The 13,297-nt window shown below is 42.4% G+C and overlaps 1 long non-coding RNA gene across 1 annotated transcript; it reads right to left on the bottom strand.

The window, feature by feature from the left end:
• Positions 1-408: 408 nt before the first annotated feature.
• Positions 409-1,483, bottom strand: LOC310765382. Its single transcript, XR_014549550.1, has 2 exons — positions 1,432-1,483; positions 409-468 (listed from the first exon to the last, which is right to left on the bottom strand). It is a non-coding gene; the product is annotated as an uncharacterized lncRNA (long non-coding RNA).
• Between the last annotated feature and the right edge of the window lie 11,814 nt (positions 1,484-13,297).

Below are 13,297 nucleotides of genomic sequence, written 5' to 3'. Positions count from 1 at the left end.
AACCTGAAGCGTATGTAACCCGAAGTACCATTGTACTTACTTCATCTCAGTATCTGGCAACTTGATGACAGCTATCCTTGAGACTGAGAATCCTAATCTGGCGATCCTGTCCTGGTTTTTGTTATGATTTAATATTTAAATTTTAAATGCTGCTTAGTCAATGGATTTTTGCAGCTGGTTCTGTGGCAATCAAATTCAAGCCAATGCTCTACTAATCTACAGCAATCTACACTGTGCCATGAGGTCACTTGTATATGGTTGCATGGACTTTATACGCTGATTTATAACAGGTGCAATTGCTGTGTTGGTGTCTGTTTAGTGTCAGGCACCACTCCATGGTGCTATGTGCACTATTCAGTTTATTTAGCATATGATTTGCTAATACTGCAGATATGGTCCAAAATGTACCTTTCGATTCCAAAAGAATCCAATATGCAGCAGGGGGCTGTTGCTGTGGACCAAGTGCTCCTATTAAAAAAAGAAAAAGCATTTTCATCACTTTCTTTTTTTACTTACTTGCATATGTGTATTATACAAAATTGAAAATGGTGAAAACAGGAAGCTGCTGAACAAGGCACTTTAAGATGGGGGGGTGTCAGGGAACTGTCATCTGAGACGAAGGAGGTGAAAGGGCTCATGGAGGGTGAGAGAGACCACTCAGCGGAGGAGGGGACCAGCAGGGGGAGAAGTGGAGTTCCAAGGGAAAGTGAGTCGGAGGGAGAGCTCAGAGATACTTCTAGCGAGAACAGTGGGGGGGTTTCAGGACCTCCCCTAGGAACACCCACTCCTCGGCGGAAACTGTCACGCCGAGAGTCCAGAAGACGCGTTTCCGTTAAGGAGCTTTTATGCTGGAAGAAGTTCCGTAAACGCCCACTGTCCGATTCAACAAGCGATTGATGAAGCCACGCTTAAGGAGCTCCATCACAGACAGAGGTTTGGGAACTTAGCCAAACTCTGAGGGATCAGGATTTTACGCACAAGCAGCTCATCATCCCATCACAGGGGGTTAGCCGCCAGCTGGAGGATTGCCACTACTGCCACTGGGAGAAGCCCTCCCTGAAAATCACCAGCATAGTCCCACTTTTGCTGCCAACAAATAGCAAAAATGTTTTGAATGTTCCATAAAAATATGGAGTATACAAACACATTGACATAGCTGGAATTGCACTAGCCTGTCCCCGTAAGTTCAAGTGAGCTCTATGCAGCGCAGGAGAACTAGCATCCCAGACTGGGCTTTGTAAAACCTTATTTTTCCATAATTTAAAAGCTGCTGTGGTTATGGATAACTTTAGAAAAGGGACAACATGATGAAAAGCAGGCTTTCACTGCAAAGAAAATGAGCTGGCATAGATACACTGCATCACAGCCGCAGTAACTTAAGTTATCACTGACCTTCCCTCCCCATCCCGCAGCAGATGAAGTAATTTCTACCTTTTACATTTTCGAGGATGAGAAATCCGGAGATAATCCTGTGAAAAATGATCCAAACACCAAAATAAATTTGTGTTAAAAATCACCTGTTTGCTGGGATAGAAAGCCCTGTATTGATTCTTTTAACAGAACGTTGCTGAGACGGCAGATGCTTGGAAATTAAGCAAAAAGATGTCTAAAGCAGAAAAGTCTTCCTCACAAAATTGAATGCATTCATCTTTAAAATGCCAAAGGGTCCTTTGCATTTTTACTGAAATAGATATCCTTCAAATATTCCCAGGTGTGTTTTTTTTCTGGAAGGGGCTGTAACTACCTGCCGCCTCCTCCTCCTTAATCATAGAATCATAGAATTGTACAGTTGAAAGGGAGCATGAGGTTTATCTAGCCCCTGCAATACAGGAAACTTTTGCCCAACATGGGCTCAAATCTAAGACCCCAAAATCAAGAGTACCATGCTTTACCGACTGAGCTATTGGGAGAGCCTGGTGTTCAACACAGTGCCAAAGCGAACAGTCCATCAAGGCAAAGATTTCTCTTTCTGTGCTGGAAAGTCCTCCCTCCTTCTCCCCTCCCCCCACATGCTCCCTGGGGCTATTCTGGGGGTTCCCTCAAACCTCCAAAGCAGATGCTGGGGGCTGTGTGGGTGCATACAGGGGGAGGAAAGGGGTGGAAGTTGAGTTACACTAGTGCTAATCCTTGCATATGTGTCTACCACTTTCGCTGAAAATAGAGTGTGCTGAAGGCTTTGGCTAAATGGTCCTCATTGCAGTTTGTTGTGTTGTGGCCCAATGAAAGTTCTTGCACATGCCAAGCTTAACAGGCACTACCTTAAAATGAGCCACACTGGTTTCTCCCAAGTGCATAGAAGCCCTGGCAGCCTTAACAGCTGGAGGTAGTTTCGCACTGCTCCCATCATGATTCTTTTCTGCCTACGGATAGATCTGGTGGAAGCTAAACTACGGCCATCTCAATGTGGCATACCAGGATCAGAAAGGATCTTTTCCCCACCCCCACCCCTAATGCTCAGTGCGGACCGGATCTAGGTTTGCTTTCCTATAAGATGTTAGGAGCTATCCCAATAGGAACAAACATATTATAAAGATGTGCAAAAAATTCAGTTGCAAAACCTTCTACAATAGATTTTTTAAAGTGTTAACTTCTACAGTCTTAGACTCAGTAGGAACGAGGCAGCCCTTCAGATGTCAAGGAAATAAACAACTATCTGACTTTTAGAAGACATCTGAAGGCAGCCCTGTTCAGCAAAGTTTTTAATGTTTGATGTTTTATTGTATTTTTAATATTTTGTTGGAAGCCGCCCAGAGTGGCTGGGGAAACCCAGCCAGATGGGTGGGGTATAAATAATAAATTATTATTATTATTATTATTATTATTATTAAAAGAATAATAGAATCTGCGAAGCGGGGACCCGGAAAAAATCACAGGCAGGGAAGCCTGTGAACTGAAGGCTCGGCGGGCTCCATTTGCGTCCCCCCCCCCCCGCTGCAAAGGAGCCTTTTTAAAGGCTCCGGAACATACCGGGGGTGAGCGGCGCGGAGCTGAGAGCTGTCTACCCGTCTCCGCGAAGCGAAGCCGCATGCCATGGTTGGAGAGCGCTGACTTCTTCCTTTGAAATTTGGACTAAAAGTAACAACCCGTGAGTATTACGGAAATTGGATATTAAAAATTCCCTTTTTTGATTCGGCACGAGCGGGGAAGGCGCAAAGAGGAAGTCCGTCTCCCCCTCTTGTACACATTTTAAAGCAAGGACTAGATAACTAAGGTTGAAAAGAACATCTTCTTCGTGAGAAGTCAAAAGTAACTAATTTCACGTTTTGGCAGTATAAGTGAATGGGCTGGAGGATAAGAGTTAATTTTGAAAGTGGATTGTTACCCCCCCCCCAGGACCCGGGAGCGATCCGAGAGGGAGCCTGTTGGAGAGATTTAAAAGACTTTGACAGCTGTCAAACTAACTGTCAAAGCTGAGAGGGAAAAAAAAGAGAGAGAACTTTGTTTCTATTGCCTCGGCTGGTCATATTTGTTACATTTAGGTAACAAATTGTCGAAAATCAAGGAAAATAAAGGACTTTTGGATTTACAACTGGAAGGAACACTAAGTAACCAGTACTCCCCTAGAGGGGGCTCTGGGACATTACAGAATGGCTGTAAGTGGAAAAATACAGACGGCACTTGAGAAGATCTTTCGTAGCCTGGGAAAACTTCATGAACAAAGCACTGTTTTGGCTAAAAATGTTACAATATTGAATGAAAAAGCAAACAAACCTGCGGAAATCGGAAGGGACTTGACTCAAGTCTCTGTACCAGAACAAAAAGACTGTGCCCTTGAACTAAAAACTCTTGCAGCTGAACAAGAAAAGGAATTTGAGAAATTTGAAGAAGCTACACAGGACAAGTTAGAGGGAAAGGAAGGAGGAGCTACAATGCAGCAGAGGATTAAAGAAAGAAGCAAAAAACAAGATTTGGATTACAATCATAAATATGGAGACCTGGCAGGCCAAAGGCCTGTAAAGATGGATTTAAAGGAAAAGACAAATCTGATCAAAGTGGAAGCAGGAGTCTCTGGGACATTTGGACTTAAAAGAAGTAAAAAACAAGATTTGGATTACAATTTTAAATATGGAGGCCTGGCAGGAAGAAGTATGGACCTTATGGGGACAGAGCTTCTCCAAGATTTGGCGTTTAACATAAAGGACTATCAAAAAAACCGGCAGAGAGGAAAGGAGAGAGACTTAAGGGCCTCGGATGTGAGATCACCAGGCTGATACCAGATGGATTGATGGACATTGGTTGGAGATTGAAACCGGGAAAAGCGGGGAGTGGGGTTTTGGGTATCCAAAGGCGGTACAAATATATATTTTTTTTTTCTTTCTTGTAAATAATTTGTTTTGCTATTCTAGATTAAAATGGGGAAATCATGAAATGGAATTGGGGTTGACTTTAGAAAAAGGTATTAAGAATAAGATTTGATGTATCAAGATTGAGATTTATGTTAAAATTGGTTAAACAAAAAGGATTTAAATATAATAAGGTAAATTTGGGGATAGGAACTTGTTGAATTAAAAATTGAATTGGAATACAAGAAGGGGAGATGTGGGGAAGTCAAAGAAAAATGTTATTGAAAGGTATATGTTTGTTTTTTGGTTTTTTTTCTTTTTTGTGTGTGTGTTTTGTTTTTTTTTAAATTTCTTGAAAACTTCAATAAATATTTTATAAAAAAAATAAAACAATAATAGAATCTGAAGAGACCCTGAGAATCATCTAGCCCAACTCCCTACAATGTAGGAATCCTTCCCTAGGTGGGCTCAAACCACCAACCAGCCAGGCGCACTGACTGGCATGTAGATTTCGTTTCTATGGGTTGCTCACTTTTATCTGCCTGCATAAGAAACACCCTTAAACCAAGTCAGACTATTTGTCTGTCTGTTTGTCCACTCTGACTGACATCAGCTCTACAGGGTATCAGGAAGAAAAGAGTTATTTCACATTGCCTGCTACTACCTGATCCTCTTAACTGCTGATGACAGGGACTGAGACTGAGTCTGCCACCTTCTAGGTGCAATGCATTTGCTCTCTCTCTGAGCTATTTCTCCTTGCTTACGTTGGATTTCTTAGCCTAGCAATTTCCTACTCACCCAGAAGATAGCTGAATGTAGTCCTCATGGTCTTGTTTGCAGTGAGGTAATGAATGCTTGAGACTTAAAGCATATAGGAACTGGGAAATGCTGACAGCAGATGTTTTGAACGAGTCATCACGTTACTCTACACTTTACATAATGAATATTTAAGTCAAGTGTATTTGGTCTACAGACCATAAACATCAAATACACTGTAAGAGTATCAAGATAAGTGGGGTAGGGGGGAACAAAACACCTGTCCCCGCACACAAATTGTGCCCTTTTTGCAAGAACATTACAAAATCCAGAAACAGGTAAAAATACAGAAAATTTGGACTAATTTCCCCTTCAATAATTGTGATCTAGTTTTGATGGCCACAGCAAAGAAGTTGGTTGTGCGCTCTGTCATCTTACAATTGGAATCTGCCATTGAAATTAAAACATAAAATTCATCAGTGTTCCCCAAGTGTAGAGAAAGTGCATGAGGCCATGTGATGTGGCTGTGGAATCAAGCCAAAGGCAGAACTAGTTCAGCATCCTGTTCTTGCAGTGACCAACCAGATGCCCATGGGAATCCCACAAGCAGAATGGGAGTGCATTATCCACTTTTGTGATTCCCAGTAAGTGCTACTCAGAGGCATTCCTCCTCCAACATTGATGTGGAACATAGCCATAGTGGTTGTCCGCCATTGATACCCTTGTCCTTAATGAATTTGTTCAATCCTCTTTTAAAGCCGTTTGAGGAGGTGGCCACCACCATCTCTTGGAGGAACAAATTCCTATACGCTGTGAGAAGAGGTGCTTTCTTTTGCCTGTTCTGAATCTTCCAGCACTCAATTTCATTGGATAGCCCCAAGTTCTAGTACTATGAGGGAGAGAGAGAGAGAGAGAGAGAGAGAGAGAGAGAGAGAGAGAGAAATACTTTTTCAGGTGAGGCAGCCAGAACTTTATGCAGTATTCCAAGTGCAGTCACATTGTATATTTACACAACAACATTATCATATTGTCAGTTGGGTGCATGTTATATTTAAACCAGCAGATAAGGCTCTTATTACGTAGGATAGATACTTGCTACGTTGTGATATTTTTAGTTCATGTTTGATTCCCTCTCCCTAATAAACCAACACCGTCACCAACAATTGCTGTCATTGTCTCTCTAGATATGCATAAAGACTACAGTGGCCTCTAGCGGCCAGGAACCATGACTGCAGTCCTGTATAATTGTAAGGATACTTGGGATAAAAAAGGACTTTGATGTCTCTCAACCTTTGGCCTCTGAAAATGAAAGAAAAAAGCCTGACAAATGAAAAGGTCTCAAGGACGAAGGTCAAATCAGGGGTATCTATGAAAGCAGTGTAACATGTAGAAGAGAATCAACTTTCTTTGCACTTGCCAGAGCCATCTCCATAATGTATACTTTCCATAAGCTCACAGCTCCGGGGGCACATTGTTAAGAAACCCGCACATCAGATTTTGACACATCTGGGGAGGGGAGGGGTCATTAGCTTGACTCAAAATGGGTCTAGGAAAACTGAAAGTTAATGGTGGCAATTTGAGAGTTAAAGGTGGGGTGGAGAATCCCAAGCCCAGTGGCCAAATACAGCCTTCTAGCCCTCTCTCTCTCTCTGGCCCTTGGGAGTCTCCCCAGCCCTGGAAGTGCAGCTGATAAGATGCTATGGAGAGAACCTTGAGACCCTTCTGGCCAGCCACACTTTCTTGGCAGCAAAACAACGCAATGCCTTGGGAGCAAAACAATGCAATTGTTGTGGAGTTGATCCCAAGGCTTTCCAGGAAGTGCAGCCAGCAGGAAGCTGCAGATGGAGCCTTGTGGTGATGTGAGCATTGGAAACTGATTGGGAACTGATTCATCTGACAATTTTGCCCAGAAGTGCAAATAATGACACTGAAAAAATGCTTACCTTACTTATCTAGAGAGGTGGTTCAGTGTTCATTTTGTTGATGCACTGTTTATTTTAAGTTTTCTTTTAAAACTTAAAATATTATTTATATAAAGAAAACATGGAAAATCCTGGCCACCTCTAAGGTCAAGTCAGTTGGATGGCTAACCCTTCCTGGAAATTTCAGAGAAATTCCTTTCCCACCTCCCCATCATGTTGTTGTTTTTTTAGGAGGGTTTTGCTTTAGCCCCCACTCAAAGAATAGCTGGAAAGAAAAATTCAAAATGTTCATCCCACTCCTACATCCTCCCCACTCCCTGTGAAAATCCTTTTCCTGGCAAAAAAGCTGTATCAGTCTAACCATCTCTGTCCCAGCATAATAATATAATAATAATAATGTATACCCCGCCCATCTGGCTGGGTTTCCCCAGCCACTCTGGGCAGCTTCCAGCAAAATATTAAAATACAATAATTCATCAAATATTTAAAGCTTCCCTAAACAGGGCTGCCTTCAGATGTCTTCTAAATGTCAGATAGTTGTTTATTTCTTTGACATCTGGTGGGAGGGTGTTCCACAGGGCGGGCACCACTACCGAGAAGGCCCTCTGCCTGGTTCCTTGTAACTTCGCTTCTCGCAGTGAGGGAACCGCCAGACATAATAATATGAATAAGAATAAACTAGTCCAAGTTAGACTTGCCAGCCAGACTGTGCAAAGGATGACTAATGTATGGATTTTTGTTTCACTTCATTAAAGAGTTCAAGACGAGACATGTTTCTATACAGTTTAAACCACAGGCTGTGCTATTTTTAGCAAAGTGGTGAAATGAGGGGGTTTTTTGGTTTCTTATTCAACCAGATTGTTCTTCATTGAAAAACACTTTGCTCTTAAGCCAAGCAGAGATTTCCCCAACAGTGTGCACTACTGATAAGGGGTGAGGAAGCCCAACTGTGCTAGTGCAAATCTTTGCATGGGCTTTTTCTGGTGGGACCAGTTAGCTGAATCTGTCCCAAGGCATAGTCAGCTTCATTCAGCAGAATGAGGCAAAAGAATGCTGAGATAGTTGAATGGATGGCATCACTTCAGACTTGTAGGTAGAGAGTCGTATTCCCAAAATTTCCCATTTTATTCTGCTGCACATAGTGGCTCAGCCTATCCAAGCTAACTAAGGGACTTTTCAGGTGAGATATTTCTGTAGTTTATGTCTTTTAAAGGATGTGACGTTCAATGTCATTGTGCCACTGGGTTTGGTTTTGTTTCACACAAAGCTGGTGGGGTCTACCCTCAAGACAGGCCAAGGTAGAGAGCTTAAATCTTTGCCCCTGTCTTGCTCTTATCAAAGTGGGAGGAATTTTTTTGACTTTGCTCCTTCTTTATAGATACAGGTAATTTAATCTCATTTATTGCATGAAAATCATAGCAATAACTCCAAAGCCAGGGGACCATGGTGCCACACAGTGACTCCAAATTACGAGGGGAATGCATGGCAGGGATTCTCCAGAATCTTTTACTGGGCAAAAAGGCAATACTCCAAAATGTATGGCTAAAGAGCTCCTCCAAGGCATTTGCAGAATATTTATACCTCACCATGAGCAACTGGAGCCTGTATCAACGTGTGTCACTAAGGAGGAGGAATTCCAAGGCAGCAAATCCAAGGAAAGCACCAGGGGTGGGGTAGCATCCATGCCACACCAGAGATCAGGTTTAAGATGGGGAAATGGCCCTAGCAGGACCACCAATGGTAACAGTAAAGGACAAAGGGCTCTGAGAGCTTATTGCATCATTTCTGTACTTCATCATATCAATATCTCGTACCTGATTGTATTATCATGCTTTCACCACAGGATTGTTTCAGTCAAGGATCAAAGTCAACCTTTATCTGGTCCAGAGGCCTGCTGGATTTCTGAGGTGAGGCCCAAGGGACAGCCAGCAGCTGGATCCAGTGAGAAGTCCTCTTCCCCTTCAAAAAAAAAGCAAAACCGAAAAACAAGACAACCATTCCTGTTTGAGGGAGAAAGTGTGGTGACGGTAACTTGGTGAGCAGTGCTGAACAACCTGATCTGAGACCATTCCCACTCCCCCACTTGTTTTCAAACTCTCCCTCCAGAATGAGGCTGAGGCCACCATAACTATTGCCAGCTGGAAAATATGTCAACAAACCCCGGACTGAAAGAGTGGTGTGGGACCCTTGCTTATTTTCCTCCCTCCTCTAGATCACTGTTGACTTTCCACTCCAGTTGCCCTACTATGTTTGCTTCATTCATTATTGTTAATATACCGTATTGGCCCGAATATAAGCCACACTTTTTTTTCCAAATTCCGACCATGAAAAGTCAAAGTGTAGCTTAAATTCACGACCTTATAAAAATTGGCTTTTATGATATCGCTGCTGAAACAGACATACGGTAAAACGGAACAAAAAATGTTTTATTGCTGATTTGCAAGCTTGAGACTGTTGTGCAATTAATTCTAATGCCATTCATCGCTTTCCCCGTATTTTACAGTGCAATATTGGTTTTTTATTTGTATTTACAGTGCTATGAACAGGTGTTTAACCCACTCTACTACCCATAGGATTTTATTCTACATTTGCCATTTATGGGTGTGAGCGCCTATGGATTTGTAGCAATTGAATAGCGATTCACGATTTTAGAGATTGTACGGCAACTTTTGCAGGCGGCTTATATTCAGGTATTCTCTTTTTTTCTTTTTCCCCTTTGAATTTTAAAGGTGCAGCTTATTTGCAGGTGCCAATATGGTATTATTACCAGTAATTTTAGGTTTGCAATGTTCAGATTAATTCTACTCGGTTCTGTGTGGACTATGACATTATCATAGACACAGGTAGTCAAAGGGTCAAATAGCTGCCAACTGCCAGATCTTACTGCCTCACTTTCTTACCTCTTGGTGATGAGTTTGTGAGTAAGCACCCTGATGATGATGATGATGATGATGATGATGATGATGATAGCAGCAGCAGCAGCAATTACTACTACTATTACTATTAATACTGCCCACTGGCCTTTTTGAATTTGGGAGTGGGGTGACAAGGCTGCTGTTGCTAATGATACCCTTTAAAAAGTAAAGGTAAAGGGACCCCTGACCATTAGGTCCAGTCGTGACCGACTCTGGGGTTGCGGTGCTCATCTCGCTTTATTGGCCGAGGGAGCCGGCGTACAGCTTCCGGATCATGTGGCCAGCATGACTAAGCCGCTTCTGGCAAACCAGAGCAGCACAGGGAAATGCCGTTTACCTTCCCGCTGGAGCGGTACCTATTTATCTACTTGTACTGACATCCTTTCAGACTGCTAGGTTGGCAGGAGCGGGGACCGAGCAATGGGAGCTCACCCCGTCGCAGGGATTCGATCCGCCCACCTTCTGATCGGCAAGTCCTAGGCTCTGTGGTTTAACCCACAGCGCCACCCGCGTCCCACAGCATTAGAAATAAATTTCTTTGGATTAATTAATACAACGAGCTAGACTGCAGTCCTTGTGTGTATACAGCGCAAGTGCACAGTATCCTTATGGCCTGTGGTGGGATTTGATCAAGCCTTGTCCACTCGTATAATTCTGTAATCAGCAGCTTAAATTCAAGATCCCAAAATAGTAAGCAGGGCATCGCATTTCCCAACCTTACTTTTACAGATATTCATTCAGCTTTCCGTGTTAGCCTGACCTTTGTGGATTTGCTTCCCATAGAAAGTTGGCGTGCAGTCAGGAGTGAGGGTTTTTTAAACTTAAAAAAAACGGGCCGCACATTTTGTAATTTAGGAAAGGGTACAATATGCCTGAGCGTAAGTGTAAACCACTTGTGTCGTTTGAAGGAAGTTGAATTACAGAAGGCTATTATGTTTTTGCAACTGAGGGTAATCAGTTACTACGACAGCAAAGTTGTTAAAAATTGAGGAAAAGCTGTCTATCAAGCCAGGCTGTTAACCATCTGACATCTAATCCCTACATGCACATCCGTTATCTAATTGACCTTCTCATGGTTGCCATAGCAACTGAGAGAAAAAGAAGGGATTGCCAGTAAACTGGAGGAAAAAGGGTATCACATGGAGGGGAGAGGTTTTGAGGCTGAAATCAGCAATGAACAGGGGTACTGAAGAGGCAAGCCACAGCCTACGCCCCCAATTCAGACCTCCATAGGAGGCAGACTGAGAGCCACAACCAGCCATATGTGGTTTTTCTTTTCTTTTTAAATAACAGCCTGGGGCATGTTAGTGCTCTGCAGCCTCCAGCTTCCAGGCTCCTATTTCAGAAACCAGAAACAGAGGTATGCTCACTTCTTTAAAGAGGACTTCATATTCCTGCTACCTCCATTTTAACTCCTCTCCCCGGATCAAGTCACATTTGGCATATAGTGACCACTGAAAAGCTGTCACCTACTGGTAGGGATGGAGGAGAAACTTGACTGTGTTTGCATTTAAAGGTGAACCTACCAAATCTATACTATCTGAAGCTATACATGAATCGAAACACAGCCATCCTTCAAAAGTCCCTGAATTTTGCAATTCTCCTTTTAGGCCAAGTAATGCATAAGAAACTGCATATACTGGGGTAATGTGTGTATAAAGATGCATATATTGGTGAATATAGCATACAAAATGCATTATTTCAGGGGAAATTGCTCTGCAAAAACATGTATATTACACAGAATTGCATACAAAAGTGTCTATTAGGAGAAATTCACTGGTGAATTTTCATAAGGACTTAAACAAAATTCACAAACTGATGTAGAAATGCAGAGAATCTAATTTTTAATGGGGGAAAGACTGAGAGAACCTGAAACTGAGAGATTTGCGTATCCCTGCCTACCGCCTTGGCTGCTTCTAGCCATCTGATTATTTGCAGCCACCATCCTGTGTCAGATTTTACTGCAGGAGTCAGGTTTGTGGTTTTGTTCTTTAAAAAGCATTTGCAGTGGTGTGCAATAGTTCAGCTCCATGCATGAGCCACAGTTGCACACAGTCAGCTACCAGGTATTCAATGGTTATATGAATTGGATCTAAGTAAGAACAGATAGCATTGAAACAAAGGTGTGTGTGTGTGGTGCCAAATTTATGTATAAGCTAAACAAGCTATAGCTTAGGGCCCCACTCTCTTGGGGGCCCCCAAAAAAATTAAAGAAAAAATATGGATGTACATTTCCAAAATCTAAGATAAGATCTAAAGGGGGGGACTGGATGTACATTTCCAAAATATAAGATAAAAAACAAATAAAATTAAACCTACATACAGCAACAGTGTTTTGTGTTGCGTAGGCTCCTATGATGTAAGTGATGGGTCTCGCCAGCTAGCCTGCTCCCTAAAATATCACATATTAAAATATGTTACCTTCAGTAGCTTAGGGCCTCATCAAACCTAAATCCGGCCCTGTGTGTGTGCTAATCTGAATTAAAGGTTTGTGTGAAAATGGCCAAGGAGAGGAGTTAAAACAAGGAGATAACAGGAATGTGGAAATTCAAAAAATCCTGAAGTGCTTTTTCCTCAAAGTTTTTTTGTCAGATGAGGGCATTATCCACCTTTTTTGAGAGTGCTTCTGTCCATCACAGAAACCTCACTAGATAATAGAAGAAGTTACAATTCTGTGATGTGCTCATTCAACTTCATCCATTTGACCTAAGAAATATTTGATGCTCATTGTAAAGAAGGAGGTATGTACTTCTCTACATCATGTGAATGGTTTGGAAAGCGGGTACCCACACTTGAAAAATCATCCACGGTTGCACAAAAGCTTGTGTTTATTTTGTGTGGTTATTTGGGCAAAAACACTCCATGCCCGCAATTCTGAGAAGAAAAGACGCATGTTTATGGAAGATACAAGAAGATTATTACAAAAACAAGGTGAGGAAAGAGAATGAAATGAAATGCGACAAGCATTGAGCAACATACCCTGGTCAAGAGGCGGGCTGCCAGTGATTGAGAGTGCAACCCTACACATATCTGCTCAGAAACAAGTCCCACTGAGTGCAAAGGGACTTGCTCTCAGGTCCAGGTGTACAGGGTTGCCACCTGAGAAAGCAGCAGCAGGCACTCACCTTTACACTGGGAGCTGAACCAGGTGAAAAGGGATAGGGGTGAAAGAAGGGCAAACAGAGGAAATGGGTCTAGAAACAGGTACACTTTTTGGTAAATTGCAGACAGGAGCATGCCTAGAAATATTGGAGGGGCTCAGAAAGGAGCAGCAGAAAGAAGAATCCTGTCAGAGTGAAATACAAAAGATGCTACCTGAGAACTGGATCTTTCAAGTTCTCTCATACTTAATAGTTGTAGCGTTGTTGCTAAATAAACAAGACAATCTAGAGGTGTGTGTGTGTGTGTGTTTAATTACATA

The sequence above is a fragment of the Podarcis filfolensis genome (assembly GCF_964270895.1).
Source record: "Podarcis filfolensis genome assembly, chromosome: 6".
NCBI classification, from domain to species: domain Eukaryota; kingdom Metazoa; phylum Chordata; class Lepidosauria; order Squamata; family Lacertidae; genus Podarcis; species Podarcis filfolensis.
The sequence above is the reverse complement of the archived record's forward strand: the minus strand, read 5'-3'. Positions and strand labels throughout refer to the sequence as shown.